Source organism: Plectropomus leopardus, chromosome 11 (assembly GCF_026936395.1).
Source record: "Plectropomus leopardus strain MGB_pleo_1.0 chromosome 11, ASM2693639v1, whole genome shotgun sequence".
NCBI lineage: Eukaryota > Metazoa > Chordata > Actinopteri > Perciformes > Serranidae > Plectropomus > Plectropomus leopardus.
The window spans coordinates 22,575,304-22,599,226 of record NC_142186.1 but is presented as its reverse complement, the minus strand read 5'-3'; the positions used below and the strand labels follow the sequence as shown (position 1 = coordinate 22,599,226).

Sequence of the window (23,923 nt, the reverse complement as noted above, 5' to 3'; positions counted from 1 at the left end):
TCCAGCATGCTATGCGACGCTACACAGAGACATGCCTACTGCCCGGGATGCTAGCTTAGCATGCTAGGTGGCTCGCTAGCTCGTTGACCTGATTATAAATATTAGCATTAGCAAAACGGGAGCGTGCTAGCACACAGAAGCTAGCCGGTGGTAACCTGGGCTCAACGCTGAAGCTGAGCCCCAAAAGGCGACGTCGCTCGGTGTATCCGAGGCTGTTTACCTTGCTTTATAACGTGTGTGTTTGTTTCTGATGTGGATTTAGCGCTTGTCCGCCATTTTTTCCCTTACACGATGAGGAGGGGGTGTTTTGCCAACATTTCTCGGTGGGCAGTCAGTCAGGCAAGAGGCAGACTGGAGGTGAGGGGGATGGAGAGAGGGCAAAACAACGACCCCTGGCGGTTAAAAGATTTCAGACATGGCACACAGAGAGAAATAATTTCAAGTTAAAATAAGGGAAAAAATGTCCAAACTTTATTATTATTATTATCATTATTATTATTATTATTATTATCATTATTATTATCATTATTTATAGCATTTCAAGTTGGTTATTGGTTATTTTTGCAAAAATATTATGTACATAAAATGATTTGGTTCATATTTTAAGACAATAATTCTGAAATTTACTTGACAATTTAAAACGCATCAATTTTAAATTGGCAATTTGGAAATTTCAGTTTAATTCCATCTTTATAGCAGATCCTGAGGTTATTTATTTATTTATGTTTTTGTTTCTTATTTCCTCTACATTTTACTTATAATGCAATTTAATTAATTTTTTAACAATGAAATATTCTGATACAACCTTTATTTTGAAAATGTTAATTGTATAGGTACTGAGCATGTCAATTAAGTTTGGAGAATTTGAATTAAAAAAAGTTTTTTTTAAAAAATTACATTTATCAAACCTTTGTCAAAAAAAGAAAATCAAAGAGAAATGACGAAACAAAATTTTAAAATAAAAATAAAAATTAATATATGGATGAAAAAGTTAAGGTACTACTACTACTACCACTACTACTACTACTACTATTACTACTACTACTAATAATAATAATAATAGTTCTCTGGACATTTTCCCTATTTTTCAATTATTATTAACTTGGAATTATGTATCTCTTTGTGTCTCTCTTGTGTCTATTATGTCTTCGAGATTTCAAAGGGTTTAAGTCCAATGACCGAATTATCTTTTGGGGACTGTACTTTATCTGAGGAGTGGGAGGCTTTTTACCCCTTGAAGCTCCCCTGGGCTACAATTATTTTTCCTAGAGCCACCCTAAGTGAATCACCTTAAATGTTTTTTTTATTAAATTTTTTTCTAATATTCACACTAAATATTGAAGCTAATGCAACGAGCACACAGCGTGGGAGTAAGAGTTATCATTAAAACAAACAACTAATTTCTTATGCAAAAAAATAACAATTAAAAATTCAGAATTGAAAAAAACCTTGACTTACCCCTCTACTCCTGCAGAAGCACAAAATTTACTATTGTTTTTTGTGTGTGTGTGTGTGTTTTTTTTTACAGGATCTGTTTAGTGCAAAAGGTTTATATTTTGCTGAAATTTAAAGTGAGACAATAATGTGGTTTTAATGAAATATCATTATTTTAAGCTTAGATTTGGTTATGTTTCCTGACGGAAGCTTTTTTCATGAAATAAGTTTTCAAGGACTGTCAAAAATGTGAAAATCTGACAATGATTTCTGATTTTACAGTTTTGCGCTATAATATAAGGTCTGATCTTGGCGAATGTTAAATAAAACATACCTTTTAAACCTGCCAGCGTGTTGCAGGATTCAGAAGCTTTTTAAAATAAATACAAAAAAATCTTAAGACACAATTTTTCCTCTGCGATACCAAAACATCTACTGCACTTACATCTTTAGGCTATAAGCACACTCTATTAATATTTTAAATTGCTAGTTTCAAAAGGCACACCTTGTTAAAATTAATAAAATTTAATACAACAGTCCTGCAATAAATTCTACATTAATAAAGGTTTTAATGTCCAGTTTATGAGAGGTGCTGAACTTAGGGTCACTAATTGGGCAGTAACAATATGCAAAAAATATGTAATTAAATTACAATTACTAACAAAGGTGTTACATATGAATATACTCTTTTCAGTAGGACTTTCATACCTAGAATTTAAAATGTAATCTGTTTCTATGCAACTTTTCCCTAGGCAAGAATGCCTTCTTTTGTTACAGCCTATTTCTGGACATTTTTCAGCTTTATTTCCACATTAAAAACATTTGTTATGAAAATAATCAATAAAATAAGTTACATTACTTTGATGGAGTAATTTAAATTGTTACACAATGTATTACAATTTTAAAAAGTAAGTAGTAATTGACAACCCATTACATTTCAAAAGTAACCTTCCCAACACTGTATGCAGCCCAATTTGTGTAACAGCATATCACTACTAATATTCATATATAAGCAGACAGCATACAACCTGCTTATAAATGAATATTATGTGGTTAAATGCCATTGCACAAATAGTAGTATTGCATATTACAGTGGAAATAATATACTTAAAAAACAATTTCGAGAGGTCCAATAAGCTCACTGAAACTGCTGAATTGCTAGTAGAAATGCTGCAGAAATTGAGTTTTCTAGCTTTTATGTATCTCTTTAATTTGAAATAAAGTCTCATTAATAATAAGCAGCCATTTTATCAAACAATGTTGATAGTCATAATGATTAATTTATTGTAAGAATATTAAAAGAAGACAAACGTTTGTGGAATTTCTGTAAACATTATTATTGCAGCATTACTGCCGTACAGAGCGCTGCTCTATTTTCATTTAAACTGTGCTCTAGTTTGGGGTGTTTGACTAAGAATGTGGGGTATTTGCCTTGAGCATAACATGAATAAAATTTGATTATCAGTGCACACAAAGCTTCACTTATTAACCACTATTTGTTCCAGTTAAGATTATTATAACATTCTGAGAACAGAGTCATGACAGTGTCAAAATGTACTACAAATAGAGCAATTTAATATCTCAAACATAATGTGATCCACGCTATGAGAGCAAAATACCACTGAAATACAGTGTGCCTGCAGTAGTGTAAAAAACCTGGCAGAGAACAAAATCTCTAAAGATATTCCAGATAAATTGTGTAGGTGTGAAAATTAGAAATAAGGGCCATTTGGTAATGCCATGCCAATTACATCTGGGTAGCAACTGTAACTGTGTGATTTGGAAAAACACCCAGCAGTTCAATTGTGTGTAATGGTCACCTGGCAGCACTGCTAATGCCCATTTCAGCCTACGCTGGGCAGGCCATGGCCCAGTGGCCCCCTGCACCCCAGGCAATTATGTTTGGTTTCACACGGTGAAAAGGGTTAATTGGCAGTGCCCACGCGCCTGATTGGACCTGTTTCACGCCTGTCAGCCTTCATCGCATCAAAGGAAGCCCCAGTCCACCAGGCACCATTATTAGAACACACACAAACACACACACACCTCATGCACACACACTGTACACAGAACTTAAATCTAATGCTCTCATGATTGTCTGTACTGTATGTGGAGGATTAAACACACACACAGTGAGAACACACACACACACACGGGAAAAAAAAATCCAGGCATACTAAGAAAAACTCAGGAACACACACAGAAAAATTATGTATTCATCGTCCTCACACAGAGACAGAGACATACAGTTGTTCACACTTGCCTGCACACAGGCATAATGCAAATCACTTGTGGATGGTCCTAACTAACATCACTAGGGGTCAGTGTTGTTTTATACAAATCAGAGCCAGATAATTCTGCCGCTTTCCTCTCCCTAAATTCATTTCACCATGATTATTTTGTGCTTTCCTGAGAGCACAGCACAGAATAATTTTATCCTCTTTAAACTCTCAGACTTTTATTCTAATGATGATTATGGATTTTTATTTCTTTTCAATGAATACTTTCTCTTTTATTATGCAAAATTCCTTGGCTTTGTTTCCTTTGCAGACAGTTGTGAGTCTGATGCATTTGAGGGAATAATCGTATTCTGTCTGCGTTACTGTAATTACAGGCAAACCAAATGTTGTGTGGTGAAGCCGTGCCTGCTATATTTTCTGTCTGTTTGTCAGGATTTCCACTTGCTTCTAGTTTTTTATTAATCCAGCTTCAACCACTGAACTACCAGTGGGAAAGTCCATCAGACATTATACAAGCCAGTTTGACTGGCAAATAACAACAGTGACAATGTGTCCCAACAGTCTGCACTAAATCATACTTTCCCACAAGGTTCAACAAATTGCACATACACACACATTATAGGCACAATTCTGTAAGACTTGCAAAAATGTTTTCAGCTGTCTCAGAAGAAATTTCAGAGGTAATCCTCCTCTTATCTTGTTAGTCAATTCCAGAGTACAAATACACAAAGAGCCTCCAAATGTCCAATTTTTGAGAGGGACCTTTTGTGTCAATGCAAATGTAAATTCTCACATTAGTGTTTGCTCCTCTCTTTTGGCAGCGGCATCAGTTTTTGGCCCGTTTGAAACATCTTCCTTGCTCTTTTCATTTTATCGAACTAATTGAATCTGGCTTTCGGAGCTGGCGATGTGTTTTTGGATTTCCAAACATGTTGCTGTAGGTGTCCACTCGCCAATGGCAAGGCTCCACCACCGTGGTCTGTTTCTTCACATACAGACAGTACAGCGAGGATCTTTTCCCACTGTGCCTCCTTGTCACTTTCAGCTACTCTGGCACGCTCCAACAAAGTCGCCCCTCTCACACATGCACACACACCCAGACACACACACGCGGGCATAAATAGACACACACAGTGAGAGTCAGATTGCGTGTGTTCCTTTCCGACTGTGCCTCAGAGGACTCTGCGCTTGTTCCACAGACGAGGACATGCATGCGCACACACACTCACACACACACATACACACACACTAACACACAAAGAGTCCTGATACACACTTCCCATCTCTGCTGGCATCCTGGGAGGGACGTGCAAGAGAGAGAGCAAGAGCATATGTTGGATAGACGTTTGTTGAGGGGGGATATTTCTCTTTGGATGTTGTCTTACAAGCTCTGACGGCGTGGCGCAGAAAGAAGGAATTTTTTCGTCCAATTTATTAATCCTTTTAGGCAATGTTCTCTGTTCAGAAATGCAAATTGAATCAATCTGAGGCTGACTTTAAGACTTTTCAAGTGGGATTTAATTAGAAGCCAGGGCCTGCAGTTTTTAATGAGAGAGGGGGTGGAGAGACGAAGAGAGAGAGAGAGAGAGAGAGAGAAAGAGAGAGGCATGGGGAGGGAGAGTGGGTTGCGGTTTTGATCTGGGGGTCCTGCTGGAGAAAGGATACACAAACACCCACAGCATGCACGCACAACAACATACACACATGCATGCACGCACACAAATGCACCCCGTTGAGCCGAGTATGAGGCGGATGCCCGCTGTTTGGTTTTTCTTCACTTCCCTCATCTCCGTCTTGTGAGAGTTCAACCAGAGATCTTGTTACTTCAGTATACATCTCAAACCCTCACGCCAACATAGCAAGGAGGGGCGCTTCATACTGCTCTTCAGCGCCGGAGCTGCTCAATAGTAAAAGACCTCAGGGTTAATGCCGGACAGCTCCCATGTGCCGCATGTAAAGCTATGACTGTGAAGCTGGTCTTTGCAGGAGAAAAAACCCTACCTAATACATACCTACATTCCCCCGAAGAGCAAAAATTCAAGTCAGTGTATAGATTTTGTGGCACATTTGTGGCTTTTATATATTTTCCAATTTTTGGTTTGTTCTTTTTTTGTTTGTTGCTTATTTTCAGCTAATGTTTGGGTATTTTTTTGCTAAATCCTTGTTAATTTCTTGGTCATTTCTTCTTAAATTGCTCATTGCCTTCTTTCCATGTTTTTGAAAGAAACTGAGCCAATTTGCTTAGGTTCCAAAGGGTTAATCTCCTAGATCTCCTCGTCACTCCCTTATAAATGACTCTAGCAGACAGCCTTTCCCTCAAGAGTAAAACGCCTCCCTGGATTTATCAGAGATTTCGCCGCCATTTGGCTATCACGTGCTGCGTCTGATACATTTTGGGGGAATATGGCGCTGTTAAAAAGGGTGAAGTCGGCCTGTGGTGTCGGGATGTGGTTTGAAAGCTCACGCTCTCCTCTCTACAGTAACTCTGCCATCTTTCCCTCTCCCCTCACTGTTTCCTGTCACCCTCTCAAACTGGGGCCAAGGCTGGAGAGCACTGGCATGTTTTCAGCGGCTGTGTGACATCTTCACAGCCACTAGGCTGGATTTTTCCATTTCTGTATTGCCACTTTTGTGTCGGCATCCATCGGGAGAGGGGAAGGGGAGGGGAAGGCTTTGACTCGTTAGTGCTTCTAACTTGACCATTTCCACTTTGAGAGTTTTCTCTATGCTCCTGTCATTCATGAAAGCTGTGGTTTGTCTAAAACAGCAAAAGACAAATGTCAGGAAGATTATTTCAAGCTTGCGAAAGCTTAATATAGGTAGGAATAAACATGAAATAATATGCACGAAAACAACAATTTTGGATGCCAGCGGAGTTGATGTACAGTATTGAAAGAGCGGTGGAAGGAGGGAAAAGATGTGAAGAGATGACTTTTAGGCTGCCATGGAGAGACATGAATTTACCCATTAAAGTGAGAACTCTAGTGTGCGCCTCGCAAAATGCTTGACGTCTAGTTGATACTGTCAATGTTTAAATAATACTAATTAATCTCCATTATTGAAACATGTAATTAATCTCTCTCTCACCCTCTCTGGCTGTCTCTCTGTCTCCTTCTCGTTCACATTTAATGGAACATGAAAGGGAAACCCAAAGAGCAAATGCTGTGTTGTGGTCCTTGCGGGGAGCTCATTGAGGGACTCACATCAGAGGAGAAGACAGGCAAAGAGACAGACGGGTGGACATGTTTTGACAAACAGACAGTTGGTCCAAAACTCCTCCCTATCTTACCACTCTGTGCCTCCACTCTCTCTCTCTCTCTCTCTCTCTCTGCGTCTTTGAACTCAGGCCTTCATTAACAATCTGCTGATTAACAGGCTTGGGAACACGGGGGGTAGACGGATCAGAGGGGGAGAGATAGATGGAGGAGGGAGAGACAGAGAAAAAGAAGTGTTTGAGTATGTCCACAGTAAGCCTATGTTCAGACTAACATTGCACCATGTGAAAAAAACTTAGCCGTCTCGCTCATTTCGGTGAGACCGCTGGGGCTGGCACAGCGGTGGTACAGAGGATGAGGGATCCTGCACAAAAAAATAGAAATGAATAAAAATACTAAAGCTACCACCTCACAGTTATACGCCTCTGCCACCCAGTCAAGTTACAGTTAATACCCGATCCTGCTCCAGAAAACACATCACACCCATCCTTCAACACTTTCACTGGCTCCCAACACAGCACCGAATTCACTTCAAGATCCTCCTCATCACCTACAAAGCCCTCTATAAACTTGCCACCTTACACTTTACTGACCTTTTTCGACGTCACTCCCACACACAGAAGCTCTGATGCAAACCTCTGACCCCCATACCCCCATCACCAGGACTAAGCACCGCACCTTAGGGGACAGAGCATTTGCCATTGCTGCCCCAACCCTCTGGAACTCCCTCCAAACTTCGCAAACTCAAACTCACTACCCTCATTTATAAATAAGCTCAAAACCTACCTTTTCAAAAAAGCCCATAATTCCCATCTCCCACTGCCTCCCCAAATCTGAACTGCCATAGCCTCTACATTTTGCTTTTGCATTCTACTCTTGTATTTGTATCTGTTCTATTCATGTAAGCGTCTTTCAGAATTTTGTATACTCTATTTTGCATTTGTTTTCTTTTTGTATTTTATGTAAATTGAGTATTGAATTGAGTCTTTGAGTACCTAGAAAAGTGAATATAAGTCCTATCTATTATCATTATTAATATTATTATATCCATGTCTGTCCAGATTTATTTGTAGCCATGACAGTAGACAGTGCTTAAACTATGAATGTGGCTGCAAAGACGCTACAAATTCTAAAACGTGGATGCTTCACACACATCCTCAACCCGGCAGCACAGAAGATCTCTACAATCAGCACAGTTTCAAAGTGGGCACCCAAGATTAGTGTCACCATTTCAGTGTCCGGCCAAATGTCTCCCCCCTTCTGTTCCGGGGTTATGCACAGAAAAGTGTTTTTGCAAAACATTATAATGTCATTGCGAAGTTGACGTTTGACCTTTTGAATATAAAATGCCATCACTTCAGCTTTTTACCCTTATCCTGTATTACGCATTTAGGTAAAATTTTGTCGTAATTAGTGTATGAATTCATGAGTTATGGCAAAAGGTTTTTGCGAGGTGGCACTGACCTTTGACCACCAAAATTTACACCGTGTCTTGTTGGAAGTTTGTGCCAATTTTAAAGAAATCCCCTCGAGGTGTTCTTGAGCTATTGCGTTCACGAGAATGAGACTGAAATAAGGTCACAGTGACCTTGGCATTTGATCGATGACTACCAAAATCTAATCACTTTATACTTGAGGCCAAGTGGATATTTGTGCCGAATTTGAGGGAATTCCCTCAAAGGGTTCTTGAGATATCCCACACACAAGAATGGGATGGACTACCTGAAGAAATAATGCCTCGAGGCATAAAAATGCAGGGTTTTATGTCAAACAGGTTGAAGCTGGATTGACACAATGCAACATCATCCAGCAACTCAATGTGGGGGCCAATCAATAACTGTGAATGCAATTTCACATTCCTGATGATTACTTTGCATTATGAAGGTTATACCTCTGTGGTCTACCTCAAATGGACAAAAGGATTGTCTCCAGGGTTCTAAAATTCTGTCACATAGTATTATAAGCTAGTATTATAAGTCCTCACCTCAACCCACTGGAAATATGCAGGCTGGTCTGAAAAGACAAGTCACTGCAAAATCTGTTTATACTTAGCCAATGCTGTCCTGAGGAGTAGTCAAAGATTCATCCAGAATGCTGCCAGTTAAGTATTGATGGCTACAAAAAGCATTCAAATGAGGTGAAAATGGCTAAGGGGCATGCAACCAAAGTCTAGTTGTGTTAGAACTGTTTTTGTTGCTGTTGTTAAATCTTGTGTCGAGAGGACATGCGATTTATTTGTTGAAGAAACCAAATTTAGTTGATGTTTTTTTTGTGAATTAGTCAAATCAATAAAAATAAACAGCCGCAAAAATGAACATAATACCAATATAATAATGCTTATAAACATGAACAAACTATGGACCTCAACTATAAATGCAAGAGCATATCCAGCATTATAAAATCCTCATAGTATTATAAACTTCTGTGCAGTCTTTTGACATCTAATTTACATGAAAAGTCGGAGATCTACCACCCCAGCAGGCCTTCCTGTATCAAATTCCATCATTCCCAGTACTAAAAGCAACACACTCCAGCCAGCGCAGCTCCTTGTGTTTTTCTTAATGTTGCAGCTGACCATTTTTGCCCTCTATCCATACAAAGCTGATGTTTTTCAGATCCACTGTGGATTAATCTGAAAAATCTAGACTCAAATGTTAGCGTGGATGGAAAAGTGAGCATTTACAGAAAGATGATGTGAGCTTAGTCAGACTGTGTAGCAGTTAAGATAAGAAGACAACTCTGCAAATGACTTTTTTGGCATGTATAGTATGGGCATGGTATGGGCTACGACAGAGAGAGGACAGATCACGCTGTGTCTGTCCCAGATGTTGACTATGATGCACTTTCATTTGTGAACTGACAGAGGATGTCAAAGGAGAGATTTTACCATTTTCCTTTTGTTTTGATGTTTCAGCGTGGAACAAGATCTTAATGAAATGGTCTGAAAACTCTGATGTGGAGTTGGATACGATGCATTTTCATAATTCATCCACTTTGTATGGGCATACTCTTGCAAAAAGAATGAGAATGCATTGCTGGGAAACTCAAGAGACAGAGAGGGAAAGAGAGAGAGACATTGGCCGAGACTGGAAAACAAAAAGAAGGACAGACAGACTGACACACAGTGAGAGACAGTGGCAGAAAGTTGGGCTGATGGGCAGAGACAGACAGCGAGAGAACCCGTCTGATGGACAGAGAGAAAGAGACAGACTGACAAAGGGAGAGAGCGAGGGATGGGCCTGTTCTGAATTAATGACTGCTCTCATCAGAAGATGAATGTTCTCCCCGCTCTCCCCTCGGAACCGAGCTGGCAAATAAAAAGAAAGTCAGCCCAACGAATAATGAATACACAAATAAATAAATAAGCCAATAAATAAATGAATAAACGTGACAGAACTCCTGAAAGACAGATTATGATCGATGTACAGTCAGCGGCATGCGTTTGTGCGCGCGTGTGTGAGTTTTTCTAAACGTGTTTTTTTTACTTTTGTGTGTTATGGTTATGTATGGGTACGTATCCACTCTGCATGTGGTTTGGTGTGTGCTAGTTTGGGGCTGTAAACATGCATGTTTTTATTGTGTGTTTCCTGCTGAGCACATGTGTGTAGTTGTCCATGCATGTGTGTTAAAAGTGTGTTTGTTGGTGTTGTTGCCGTTCATGTGACTGAGCTTGTGGTCGTGAGTTTTTGTTTGTGTGTGTGTGTATGTGTTGGTATTTACTTGCATGTGGCTTTGTGATGGTGTGTGCATGTATCCATTTTTATGAGTGTGAGTTTGTGCGTGTGAGTGTGTGAGTAGGGGGCTCTCTGGTGAGTCTCCTTAACATCAAACAGCTGGAAGTAATAAAATATTTAGGAAGCGCTGGGAGTCTGTGAATATTAATACTGCCTTTTCCTTCTGTCTCTCAAATCTCCCTCTCTTTTTCCCCTTCTTTCTGTTTCTCTTTTTTTCCTCTCACTCCCTCCGTCCTGACTCACCCAGCCTCATATGTCTTCCTCCGCTGCTCCATCTCTCTCCCTCCTTACTTTTCGGGTCCAAACTCATGCTCTGACTCTCACTTCCTCTCTCATTCCTGTCTCTTTGACCTTGTTTATGAGGGAATCACAGTCACTTAATTGGGAGTCTGCTCCGACCGCTGCCGCTGAGGGTGACGGAGGGAGAAGAGAGGAGTTGACCTATGCCATTTTGTCTTGCTTGCAGCGTCGGCCTCACACTGTGCGGAGGATAAGCAGTGTCACAAGTCCTCTGCGCCACCAGGCAGCAAAGTTCACCACACTGCACCCTGCCATGTCGAACATGAAACAGGCAGACGGATGCACCGGCTCCTGAACATGGAGCCATGAGGACCTTTTGGCCCGACCCCGACAGAGGCCTGTGGCTCTTATTTTATAGGATTATGTTCGATTCAAACGTTTGCACCTTGCTGACATTTTTAGCGAGACAAAATCAATGTCTTTGCTTCTGTTGCACCATAATTACTAGAGCCAAAGAACAAGACGAGCTTCAGTGACGTACACGCAGTGACGTAAGTATCTGTTCACCACAATTTTAAATATACTGTTAGCTTACTAACCTTTACTAAGTGGTGCGGTCTATGAAGTCTGCAGTGCACCATCAGAATAATCATGCGCTTTGATTGTTTAATTATGAGCAATTAATACATTGATGAATTTAGAAAAGCAATTATAAACCAGTTAATTAAATTAGCATTTGATTTATGCATTAGAATGAAAAGACAATTACATCTGACAATTAATTATTCAGCCTCCTAATTTTGCCTTTAAATGTTTTTTTTAAATGGAATTACAAAATTTATTATCAAAATGATTTCAATATTTTATCCTATGCCATCTCACAATTCATCTCATTTACACATTCGGGTACATAAGCTCTGTCCAACCCGCAAAGTAGAGACATAAAATGATTAATATCAACGTCATGAAATAAATCATCAAAAATATAATACTGCCATTAAATAGTGAAACAGTCCAATAAATATTTAAACCCCCTTTTCTCACTCATTGTTACTGAGTCTAGCTTCTGTTTTGTGTTTTCACATTAATTTACTGCAGGTCATTTCTATGCTTTTCCAACATTTTTAAGTTGTAAATGCCCTCTTTTAAAAGTCTGTTTCCATAATTATTATATTACTTATTACACTTAATTTTGGGGACACTTTGGGTCTGGCAGCTCTGATTGGCCAGCTGTTGAGCTGTGACCTCACACACGACTCCTGCCAACACAAAACACTTATCCAAATGTTGTAACGTGATGCTGAACACAGGCTTTGTTCATGTAAACAATGCCAAGTGAACAGCTACAGACAAAGAAGAGGTTTGTCATATAAACTTGAATTACCATCAGCACCATCAATACCTTTTTTTTTTACATACTTCCTTCAAAAATAGCTTTGAGTTTCATTCATAGGAAAAAAAATTCTTCAAGCAAAAAAAAAAACCCCTTCTATTTCTCATTTATTTAAGGGTCGTCATTACTGATAAGAATAATTCTGTAAACTGTGGCACAGTGAAACCACGATATTTTCTAAGATGGTTATCGTTCTGTAAAAAAAAATCTCATACTGTAGCAACTGCAATTGTGGGTTTTTTGCAATTGATGATTAAATGATGATAGTAATCTCAGCTTCTGTGATCAGTCGATGATCTGTCTGCAGCTCAGTCGATGTGACGTATCTTCCACTGCGCAGAAGACAGTGAGTCAGAATAGCCAGAAAAGCATGCTGGCTTGCATACTGCAAAATGAGACCGGATGTAGTAGAACATCCCGGTATTTTTGGCATACTGCATTTGACATACTATGTACTCGGACTTACTCAAATTTTTTTCCCCAGCATCCCAGCATACAAGTATGGGAACTGGAACGCATGATTTGTTTTTGATGTTATTGGTTGTATTATTAAGTACACATTTACAGTGATTATTTGCATTAGCCAAATTCAATTGCTTCTGCCTTTTAAAAAGAAGTTCCCTTCAAAAACTAAAATGCAGGTCAACATACTGTCAATAAACACGTAACTACACTAAATGCACCTGGGTCAACTTTTGTGTGCTTTTTCTGTACTGCTACACAATCAGTAATGTGAATGGCTTAGATTAGACCCAGAAGCAGACTTCCGGGCAGGTGTTGTTGAAATCTTGGGATGCACAAGGTCGGTCATTACAACAGATAGTACATTCATGTACAGAAGGTAAGACAGGTACACAAACATGTGACAGCAAACACAAAAATGAGTCAGACAGGAAGCAGGACAAACAGACTTCAGCAGAAGGTTGTGAATCAAGGTCACTTTTTTGCAGCTGCCATTCCAAGGCTGCCATGCTCGTTTTTTTCTTCTGGTTAAAAGCTTTCTGTATGTGTGAGTCACAGGAACATGCAAAGAAACAAGTGATTACGCTGCTTATTACATGACCATTAAAAGAAACGCACAAAAGAACATGCTTTAAGACACGAATAATAGTCAGTCGTATAGCCAGGAAGACAGGTAGAAGGAAAAAGAAGACAGAGAGAGACACAGGCAGACTGACAGTGAGACTGGCTTTGGGCAGGGAGACAAAGAGATATAGTCATACTGAAGGACAGGCAGATAGGAGGGCTGGATGTTGTCAGCATCAGTGACAACAACGGCAGCAATGTAATTATAGGCTCTCTGATTAAAATCAATCTCATTTCTGCCACTCACAACACACTTTGCCTGCTGAATAGATCTCTGCCTCTCTGACACTTCAGCTCCAGGAAGAAAAAAAGAGAAGAAAGTCACGGTGGATGGATGGGCAGGAATGGTGGCCATCTGAGTTTTCTTAAATAGCCAACAATTTCTGCATTTTAACTTTCTACTGTAATTTTTTTCTTTATACTGGCTGTTAATAAACTATGAGCTCAGGTAAGTAGTGCTATTCTTTTGTTAATTTGTGCTGGCAATGGACCTCACTCACTACCATGCACAGAAATGTTCTTCCTTTCTGCACAAAATAGGCGGATTCAAGACGTGCACACCGATCAAGTTTATTATCACCGTGCAAATGTTAGTGAATTTTTCTTATTTTAAATTGACAGGTGCATGCTCCCTAGTTGCAATCAGCATACTGTCACGCATACTTTTATCTATGTAAGGAAATACGTTCCAGCCCGATCTGCTATATCCCTCTGATATGACCCTGTATCCAGGCAACCCATGGTGGACAGGACTCGAGCATGATAAGGTATCGAGTGAGAGCAGTGTGTCCGATGACCAACACACCCCTTGTCCGTGACACTTTGGGCTAGCGTATCCCAATTCTTGTTGGGTAAGAGGGGTAGGGTAAAGTGTTCTACACTTCAAACCAAGTGTTACAAGAAAGTATTGGTAAGATGTCTGTGCAAGCAACCACAAAAAAACACACACAAAAGTATTGTCTTTGTAAATAAAGAACTGAAAATTATGCTATTATACTGACTTCTAACTATTATATTATCTCAGTTTAATGTTGTTTCACTATATTGTGGCACTTGTCTTGATAACAAACATAACAAAGAAATTGCTATTGCCGGATCCTGGATTTATGTGTAAAGATGTTAACACGGATTTAGCACAAGTTTGATCTTATGCTGTTTGTGACTGAGGCTCTAGCTAAAAAGAAAAACTGAGAAAGAGAGAAACGAGATTTATGCCATGCCACAAAGGTCCGTTTGCCTCATGCTGACATTGCATATGTTTGTGATTGTGATCCCACAACTTTCAGTTGTTGTAAGAGACGCCGTTCTATTGCACGCAGGCTGCGGCATCTTAAGCTGTCTGTATAGTCCATCAGAACTGCTCGTCAGACAATCAAAAAGCTTTGGAAACCTCCTTTCCCATTCACCTTTCCGACATACGATTAGGGGGAGCTGTGTCGGACCATTTCTGTAACTTTACGAAATAGACTATCTGCATACACACCCACTTTGAACTCCTCTAACTAGCTTCTTTTTGACATGACTATTTCTGTCACTTTTTATGTGACCACCCTCACGCAGCAAAATGAATGCCTTCCAGGAGACACTGTCTGAAAATGGATACGATATAGCATATCTCCCCTCTCTGTGACAGCTGACTTTTCACCCCACCTTCCATTGTTGCTTCTCAGAACAAGTATAACTTTAAGAAAGTAAACTTTTGATTTGTTTTTATACAAACTACTTCTGTTTGAGCAGAAGTTAACCATTACTGGCCTCCCCCCCTCTCAGTGGTGTCCAGAGTTTTTTGTTGTCCGTTGAGGTCAACTGGACACAGACAGAGTGGCCTTTCTTTAAACCTCAACAGCAGCAGGGTGCTGGATGAGCCAAAACACACAAATTTTAGTGTGTTGCTCCACAGGATTAATTGGGTTGGTTTACAGGAAAACCCACTGTCCGATTTATAAGTTGATGTGTCTCAAATGACACTGTCCTTACCGTGCCAAAATAGTTGAACTGAATGCAGTTTATTTATCAGTGAAAGCACAAATGTCTGAATTTATCTGTCAGCAACTGACACCTCTGACAGACAAAGGTAGTCTACTATAGTCCTAAAACACGAGAGTGAAATTGCTTGTGACTTAGAGTTTAAAGAATCAGTATTACCTTTATTATTTTGACAGACCTCAACAGGACAGATGTGCTTTGTAGTGACTACAACCCACAGCACGATACCCAAAATACTGTTTTGAACCTAATTTGCTAGCACAGGATTATGCTAAAACAAATACACTTCTAAAAGTACCATCTTTGAGGCCAGGAAATGTGTTTTGTTTCAGACAGACCATGAGGATTTTAATGGAGTTAAAAATGAAATCTGTGAAGATTTAATGGAGCAGAAGCATATGAATTTTCATTCAGGCTTTTCAAAAGTTGCACATAATCACTGGAGCAGCAGATGACAGCACAGCTCAGTCAATGAGGATTGGTGATTTGCACGTTAAAAGACATTTAGGTGTCGGTTAAAGCTGGATGAATTTTGGAAAAATTAATAGAAAATTATAGAAAAATACTGCAAGAATATTTTTGGAAATGAGACATTTGCAGCTGTTAAACTAGACAAAAAGGCAAAAGACAAAAAGAAACCGTGTAATTCTGAAAGCAACCACAAAAGCACTCCTAGCTGCACTGCCAAGCAAATAGTGTATTGGTGCTCATGTGTAATTTGCACAACTTAAATGAGGTAATGTATATAAATATGGTACAAAAATGCCCATTTCAATGCAAATGACGCCATTGCAAAAACAGCCCAATTCACAATGATCAGCACTGACAGACATGAGCAATTGGTGTGAGAGAGTTGGTGGTAATTGAAGCTCAATTATAAGGGTTGTCACACTCTGCACTGACCCAAGCACAATTTCTCTTGGATACATATACATTTCTTGCCTGACAATTTTAAGGAATGCCCCTGCACCTCGTCAGTCAGGACCTGTAGCTCCAAGTGTGAACATTTATATTTTATGGCAAAAAAGCAACATTTATACTTTGCCACATTAATTACCGCAAACAGATGCAAAAAAGGTCAAACTGCACTCAGCTGCAACATTTTATGGCCATGTTCGCACTGTAATATCAGTAGTGCAATAGGACATTGTGCCAGGGCAGATAGTGGCTGCAGGCGATGCCCCCTTTCTGGTGCTATCATGGCAGCAATCCATTTGTTGCGAATTCGCTTGTGTACTAACATGACGCAATCTCCTGTACACGCATGAATTTCTTAAATCTGTACAAAGTGGTACAACACAATGTTTGTGTGGGTTTACAAGTTATAGGCCACCACAGTGAATTCTCCCCCCACCTCAAATTAGACCACAGAGCCCATACTCATAGAACTGGAGGGTTACAAATTGTTCATAAGACTATGTTCCCAGCTAAGGAGAGAAATACATGCAAAATGGGTAAGTTAGACAAAACAGACACACACACACACGCACACAGTGGGATAAGTCGAGAAAAGACAGATTGACAGAGAAAGAGAGACAGAGGGGAAAGGCGTCAGTGTGGAGAGGATTTATGAGCGGGGCCTGTCTGTTGGCTATGGGCCTGGTCCCTCTGTGGTCCACTCCTCTGTAATATTCACCGCTCCTCAGGCTCCCATGTGTCTGCCTGTGGCTGCAATGTACACACATGCACACACGCACACCCCTACACGCACATGAATACTGTAAAAACACAAGTCTATGTGTGCACATATAGACTACTCTCTCCAGAAGAATCCAGTCACTGTACAATTACCCTTCTGCTGTCACTGGGCAGTTAACTTCTACGCCTGCTTTTGTCTTTTTCTCAATCCCTTCCTCTTCCCCTGTCTGCTCATCTCTGTCTGTTTATTACCCCTGACTGTCCACCTGACCCTTTACGTACAGATATCAGCCACCAAGACGCACCACAGTCATTGAATTTAGCTTGAATTTCAAAAACAAGCTGCTTAATTTCAGTATGTGCCTGGTATATAACGATATGAAAATTCATGCCATAATTATCCTGGCCAAAAAAATAATGATTCATAATGTTATCCTTATAATCATCTAAATATACTTCATACTAAAATGGAACTAAAACAAGCATTTTGTCAAAGAACATTTTTTTTTCTATCTTTTTTTTAGAGAACATCCTTTTGATTGAAAAATAATAAAACACTCTTAAAAAGACTGGCTTTTCAGATTTTTTGCGTTTTTTTTAGAGCTTGGTGCGTGTGCTGCCTGTTTTTGCAGATTATCTTTTATTGCTGGTTTTACCAGCAGTCTCTTTGGTGCTGCTGGACATGATAATCATGACTAACAAATAACATCATACACACAACTAGGAATGTCAATCACAAGCACAAGGCATCACAATACAATATTATCTCAAGTCTTTGGACGATTATACAATATTTGCTGATAGCCTATCACAGAGTCTGCTACGATATGATTTCAGTTCAGTTCAGTTCATTTCAGTTCAGTTCAGGGACCTGCGATCAATATGATACATTGCCAGTAAATATATGAATGAGGAAAGGTTGTTTTAGGGCTGTTTCTATTTATTTTGCAACACTGAGGGATATTTAGATTGTAAATAAACCTGGGATAGTTATTTATATATTTAATTTGGTGGTAAGTAAACTGGGGATGGTTGTTTGTGTACTAGCTGTAAATAAATTTCGAAATTTGCTGAAATAATACATGAGTTAAAAGAAAAAAAGTGAGAAAGGGGAAGGGATATATACGTTTTACTTCTGCCTACTCCTTTCTGGACACTGTAATTTGTTTTGTTTGCTTTAATATGTGTTAATTTTTGGTTCAAATTAAAGTCATTCATTCATTCATTATCCTCCCTGTCTTTTTTTGGCCTCTTGTCATTGTCTGCCTGGCATTAGACTGCAAGCACTGTATGATTGTTTAGGAAGAGGTGTGCTTGGACTGAAATGGTGACACAGTCATATCATGTTAATTTCAAAATAAAGGCGCATCATTAAGATAGTAAAGTGTTATCACGGTTTTGACTTTGCATAAATTATTTTGGATCAGTGATCCTTGAATCGATATATAAAAGAACCTGTGTGCATTTGTATTTGTGCAGCCCAAAGAAGCAGGTTCCAGTCATAAGTGGCTGAGCACGGTGGCTGTCACAGTCGCAAACCAACTGTCAAAATGCAGTACTGAAAGCTAACAGCTTCACTGCACACATGCACATATGTATGCACATTTAAAGAAAAATGCAAAATGTACATAGAGACAATACAAATGCTTCAAAACCTAACAGCAGGGAAGACCTTAATCTTTTCCTTTTTTCCTTTCATAGAAATGTGAGGAGGTCAAAGACTGAGGCGTTAGACAGTGTCAGGCCTTTATTGTCAGTGTTAAGTGTGGCCGATGCCATGTGCTAGACATGTCCATGATGCACTGAGGAGGGAGGGCTGAAGGGGGATTCCTTTGCTATGACCCTGGTCAGTACGCCCGCAGCAGTGTGCCAGGCTGACCAACGGGATCAAAGACAGTGAAGGAAGAGTAAGCGAGGCAGGAGCGTAGGAGGAAGAGAGAGAGAGAGAGAGAGTATGAGTGAGTGAGTGATGGAGAGATGCAGGGAGGAACAGGAGCATCTTAGGGAATGTTTAAAGGATTGAGGGAGTGAGGGCAGAAACATTTAACAGACAGAAGAAAAGAAAGAAGGAAGTGATGGAGACAAGGAGGAGAAAAGGTTAGGGGAGAAAGGAGGAGACAGAGGGTGACAGGAGAGATGCATGAGGAGGTCAGGGAGGGAAGAGTCTCTCTATGAGAGTTTGTGATGTGTGCGTCCACACGTTCAAAGAGAGTGCATGAGGGATTTGACAATAAGAAAGACAGAGAAAAAAGAAGAAGGAATATAAAAACATCAGTGGCATCAAAACAACAAAAGGAAGAAAAAAGTCAGAGGGACAACTGAAAAAGAAAAAAAAAAACAGAACAGAGGGGGTGAAGAAAACTTTGGAAATAGCCCGTGAAAAGTGTTTGTGCGAATGTGTGTGTGTGTGTGTGTGTGTGTGTGTGTGTGTGTGTGTGTGTGTGTGTGAGGGGGTGGGGGGCTCCCTCTCAGTAGTGTGTGTCTCATGCAGCTGCCAGTGTTGAACCTCAATCTGCCCAGGACACTTCTAGAGGACACTGAAGGACAAACAGTTCAGGAGCAGATTCATGAGTCTTTTTGTTAGAAGTCTGGGAAACTTGAATCCTCGTACAAATCTGATGCAACACAACAGGCCACATTGACAGGAATTAGGACCAACAGAAAAACAGTAACACATTTTCTGTCAAGGAAAATAGCAGGAGAACTATTCCATACAGGAAATACTGTACACAAAATGAGTGTTGCTACTTTTTAGGCCATCATCTACTAACTAAATTAATTAAATTGCCACAAATTCTTGGAGGAAATTTTTCAATTGATATAATGCAGTACGCAGTATTTAATCACCTATTTATTTTCTACAGGAATCCAGGAACATTTACTTCATCCATTCAGATTTTTTACTGGAAAAATACAACCTACACACCATCTAAGAGCCCTTTTATCTACCTCATTCGGTCTAGACTTCTGGACTTTTCTATTTTCCTTAAGATTATTTTCTGGGCTTTTGGCTGTTATTTGACAGCACAGCTACAGTGTGAAAGGAAGAGAAAGACGGGATAACATGCAGCAAAGGGCTGAGAGTGGAACCAAACCCGTGGTGACATGAGCCACCCGCTCCACCAGGTGAGCCACTGGGCACCCCACTTTTGAACTTTTCACTTTGACCTGAACTAAAAATTACAGATGCAAAACCTTCCTAGACCATGGTCCAAACCAAACAGCTCGTTTGATGAAAAGAGGTGGTCTCGGTCCGAATTAAACAAAATGGTTAGGTTCGTTTCTGTTGTGGAAACATATTTTGGATTGTTCGGACTTTTGGTCCAATTACAGGAAGTTTTGGCAGGCTATACTTAAGAGTAGTGTGGCATCTAAAAATGTGTAGTCTGTGTGGTTTAGCATCAGAGAGAGTGATGGTGGCTGCGCTCAGAGCAGACAGGTGTTGATGATCAGAACAGCAGAGAAATTAGTTGTGAAGTTGTCAAATGATTGTAAATGTACAGTGCAGGTTTCAGTTGGTCCATGAACAATGCAGCATGATAAAGTGAGCTGCCACGGCACACGGGGAGAGGAGAAGACGACTCTATGAAGAGTAAGTTGAAAAAAAAAAACTCAAAGGAATTCAGTAACCTTTCAATTATTTTCTAAGAGGATGAGAGAGAGGGAATATGAGGACGCGCTGCCAGTACACAAGCCAATCAAGTAAAGGGAGACTCAGCTTATGTATGTGATGACAACAGGATGTAGGTATGCCATGTATAGTTCATTACTAAATTGCATAATTGCAATTGCAAAGTGACACCAAAACTAACAGGATCTACACTATGTAACAAAAAAGTTCGCACTTTAAGGTGTGAAAAGACCCCAAAATCTCCAGCTCCTAAAATCAATTTATAAACAAAATGCATTACATTGTTTAATTTGTGTTTATGTTATTATCATGTTATCCAGTGTGCCTGGGATTATCTACTATTTCAAATCAAAATATATAAGATTAAAGAAATACTTATGGATTTTAGGTCAAATCTATAGATATTGAATATTGGCTCAAGAAAGCCTATGAGCCCATGAGCCTAAATCCATTAAATGTTGGCGCTTCCCTCAAACATTACGTAACAGTTAAACCTGAACTGAAACGCTGTGAATGTGTGTCTCTAATGGAGAGAGAGGGGTCTATGAATGGGCACTGTGTGTGTGTGCGTCCTCGTGCGCATGTGTGCGTGCATGTGTGTGAAGCTGGGTTCACTTATGTAACAACCACAAGACACAGACAGTGGGAGGTTGAATTAGGAATTACAAATCGAGGAAGAGGGCAATAAAAAGAGAGACAATGAGACAGAAGGGAACCACAGACAGAGCATTTTATACAGCTACATAACAGAAAAACTTCATTTGGTTCTCACAAACTACCAAAACTACAAGAAGAAATTGGTAATGTTGCCTGTGATAATTGAGCTGAAGTACGGGAGGTAGATTCACTTAACAGACAGACACAAAGCCCTCGCAGAGAGCCTGTGCTCAGAAGTGGCCTTCTGTGATCCCTGCCACTTCCAAACAGCATCAGGAAAGAGTGTTGCTCTGGCCGCCAGCCGGGCTGTCGCCATAGGGACCCGATTCAAAGAACCCCCGGCCAAACCATCTGAAAGATGTGGAAGGGGGGGATTTGAAGATGCGAAGGCTCGGCTGGAGCATGGATTGAGTGCTTAAATACCCCATATTAATACTATCATCTGGCCCACTAATCAAAGCCCCCAGTTTCTCTTTACTTTCCCTATGTTTTTGTCTGTCTCTTTTTCTATTATCTGCATTTCTTTCCTTCTGTTGAGGACTTTGAAGTTGTTTAAGAGTGACAAGATTCCCTAATTTCCTCTCCGAGTTGACGTCTGTCTCTGGCTCTCTCCCTCTATGTCTTGTTTCCCCCCCTTTAGCTCACAGAGAAGAATTCAAAGTGTACTCTTAATGGCTTACATGTGTTTCGATTAAGAAGCTGGCATGCATTTCCCATTTTAATGGGCTTTCTGTGCTCTTAGTTCACTGCTGGGCTAGGTTATGTGGTGGGGATTTGGAGGTAAAGGCTTTTAATTGCCAGGCTATGGCAGGAATGCGGTTAGTCAGATGGCAGGAATGTGGCATGGCACATACACATATTTTTCTGCCTCTGAGACACATATGTGGGCACAGATGCGCAAATGATATGGGCACCACACAATGTGATCAAACGCACTCTTCTTATAAAAATCCTGACCGTCTGTTCAAGAGTATAGGTTTGAATGTGCAGGATGAGCAGCAGCGCTGTTTGTTATGCTGGCAGGACACGCGGCCTCGAGACTGACAAAAGGCAATCTTGAGCGAGGAGTCTAGCCCTCACAAGCATTAAAGACACCTGTACAGCAAGTGTTCAGCAGTATTTTACCCTCGACAGGTTTGGTGAGCAAATCAGACCTTGCAAACATTAATGAGATCATATAGATAGTGAGGTTAGTAAAATGTCTGTTACTAAATTTGTGTGTCTATGGAATAAAGGAGTTCCGATTCCAGTTTTTTCCATCCCAATACCGATTGCAACACCTGAGCTTGCATATTAGCTAATACTAAATATTAATCTGATGCCATTGCGTTAAAAATTGTTGTCAACCGACAGCTAACAAGAAGAACTCCTTTCACTGTGGCTACATGGATACATAATCACAGAAAACATACAGTGTTGGATTTATTAGTTTTATAAAGTCTCTAAAAAAACCTGCTGTTCCAGGACTATTTAAAGTAAGTTTTTAGACCACAGTGCTTGGCAGATATATTAAAAATAGTAAATATAGTACTTTGATGTTGTATAAAACATCAATGACCAAGGCAGGTTAAAGTTTATGCAAAAAAGAGAGAATTCCGGCACACTATCCAATTACTTGCAAAAGAATATCATATTAAGTGAACAATGTTTTGGTCATAAGACCTTCATCAGTTTAAAAAAAACTAACAGGACTGTGTGCAAGAATTCTCTCTTTTTAACATTCTATGGATAATTTCCTCCTATGCAGCAGTCCACAAGTGTTTTGAAGGTGTGCATGAGCCTCAACATTCAGGTTAAAGTTTATGAATAAATCACGTGGTATCGGATTGTTGCATATACTTACGTATGCTGCAATACCAAATACAGCACTTCTGGCAGTATCGGTGGCATTTCCGTTACTGGTATTGGTATCAGAGCAACTCTAAAATAATATAACATTAAGCTTCTCCGAAGATGAGCGACTGGTCTGGCATACTGATGTCAGACAACACGTTTCAGTCAGCCTGGCCATACATTTTTCAATCACTTATTAACAACTGTATGAAACTTTGAATTGATTTCCAGTTTACACACACTCCCAGCTAATTTAAAAAATAAAACAATTTAATGCATGTTTAAAAATGTTAATCCGAGTATAGGCCAGTGACTATGGAGCAACAAATACTAGAAAAAGTTGTCAGAAAAGTGGTATTTACCTAATTTTGCAAGCAGCTGGTAGTTGACTAAAAGGTGTTTAAGTCACCAGTTTACTTTTACATTTTTTTCCGTCAACCTATTTCTTTTTTTATTTTATTTTTCTTGATTTCTTGCTACATTTTTTGTACTAATTTAATGTTTTTAAATTTCTTCCACACAGCGATGTGATATAATGTGCTATACTGTGAGTACTCATGGAGGGCCCGCTCGCTCATTGAGTCTGTTTTTCTCTCTCCTCTCTCCCTCTGCAAAATACTTTGCAGGCCCAAACCGCCCTGCGGTTAAAGAAAAAAAGAAAAAAACACGCTGGGTGTAAAATGATCCCAGCCCTGTAAAATTAGAAAAGGGGTGGAAGAAAAATGAACGCGCCCAATGTGGCATGTGAGCTAATGATGGGTTGGTGGGGTGTTGGTTTTGGTGGAAGAGTCAGAAGGCCGACGATGCATGTGATGTAATCATCACCTTTGGTCCAG

General features: G+C 39.8%; 1 protein-coding gene across 4 annotated transcripts in view; it reads right to left on the bottom strand.

The window, feature by feature from the left end:
• The window catches only part of LOC121945922 (polycomb protein SCMH1), a 73,535-nt gene that overhangs the window by 23,349 nt on the left and 26,263 nt on the right, over positions 1-23,923 (bottom strand). For 3 of the 4 annotated variants that reach the window (XM_042490292.2, XM_042490294.2, XM_088084287.1), the window contains exon 1: positions 221-358. The exons of the other annotated variant lie outside the window; for it this stretch is intronic. The gene's annotated coding sequence lies outside the window, so the exon portion shown is untranslated. Of the gene's footprint in view, positions 1-220; positions 359-23,923 lie in introns of those variants that run through there. 4 annotated transcript variants of the gene reach the window in all.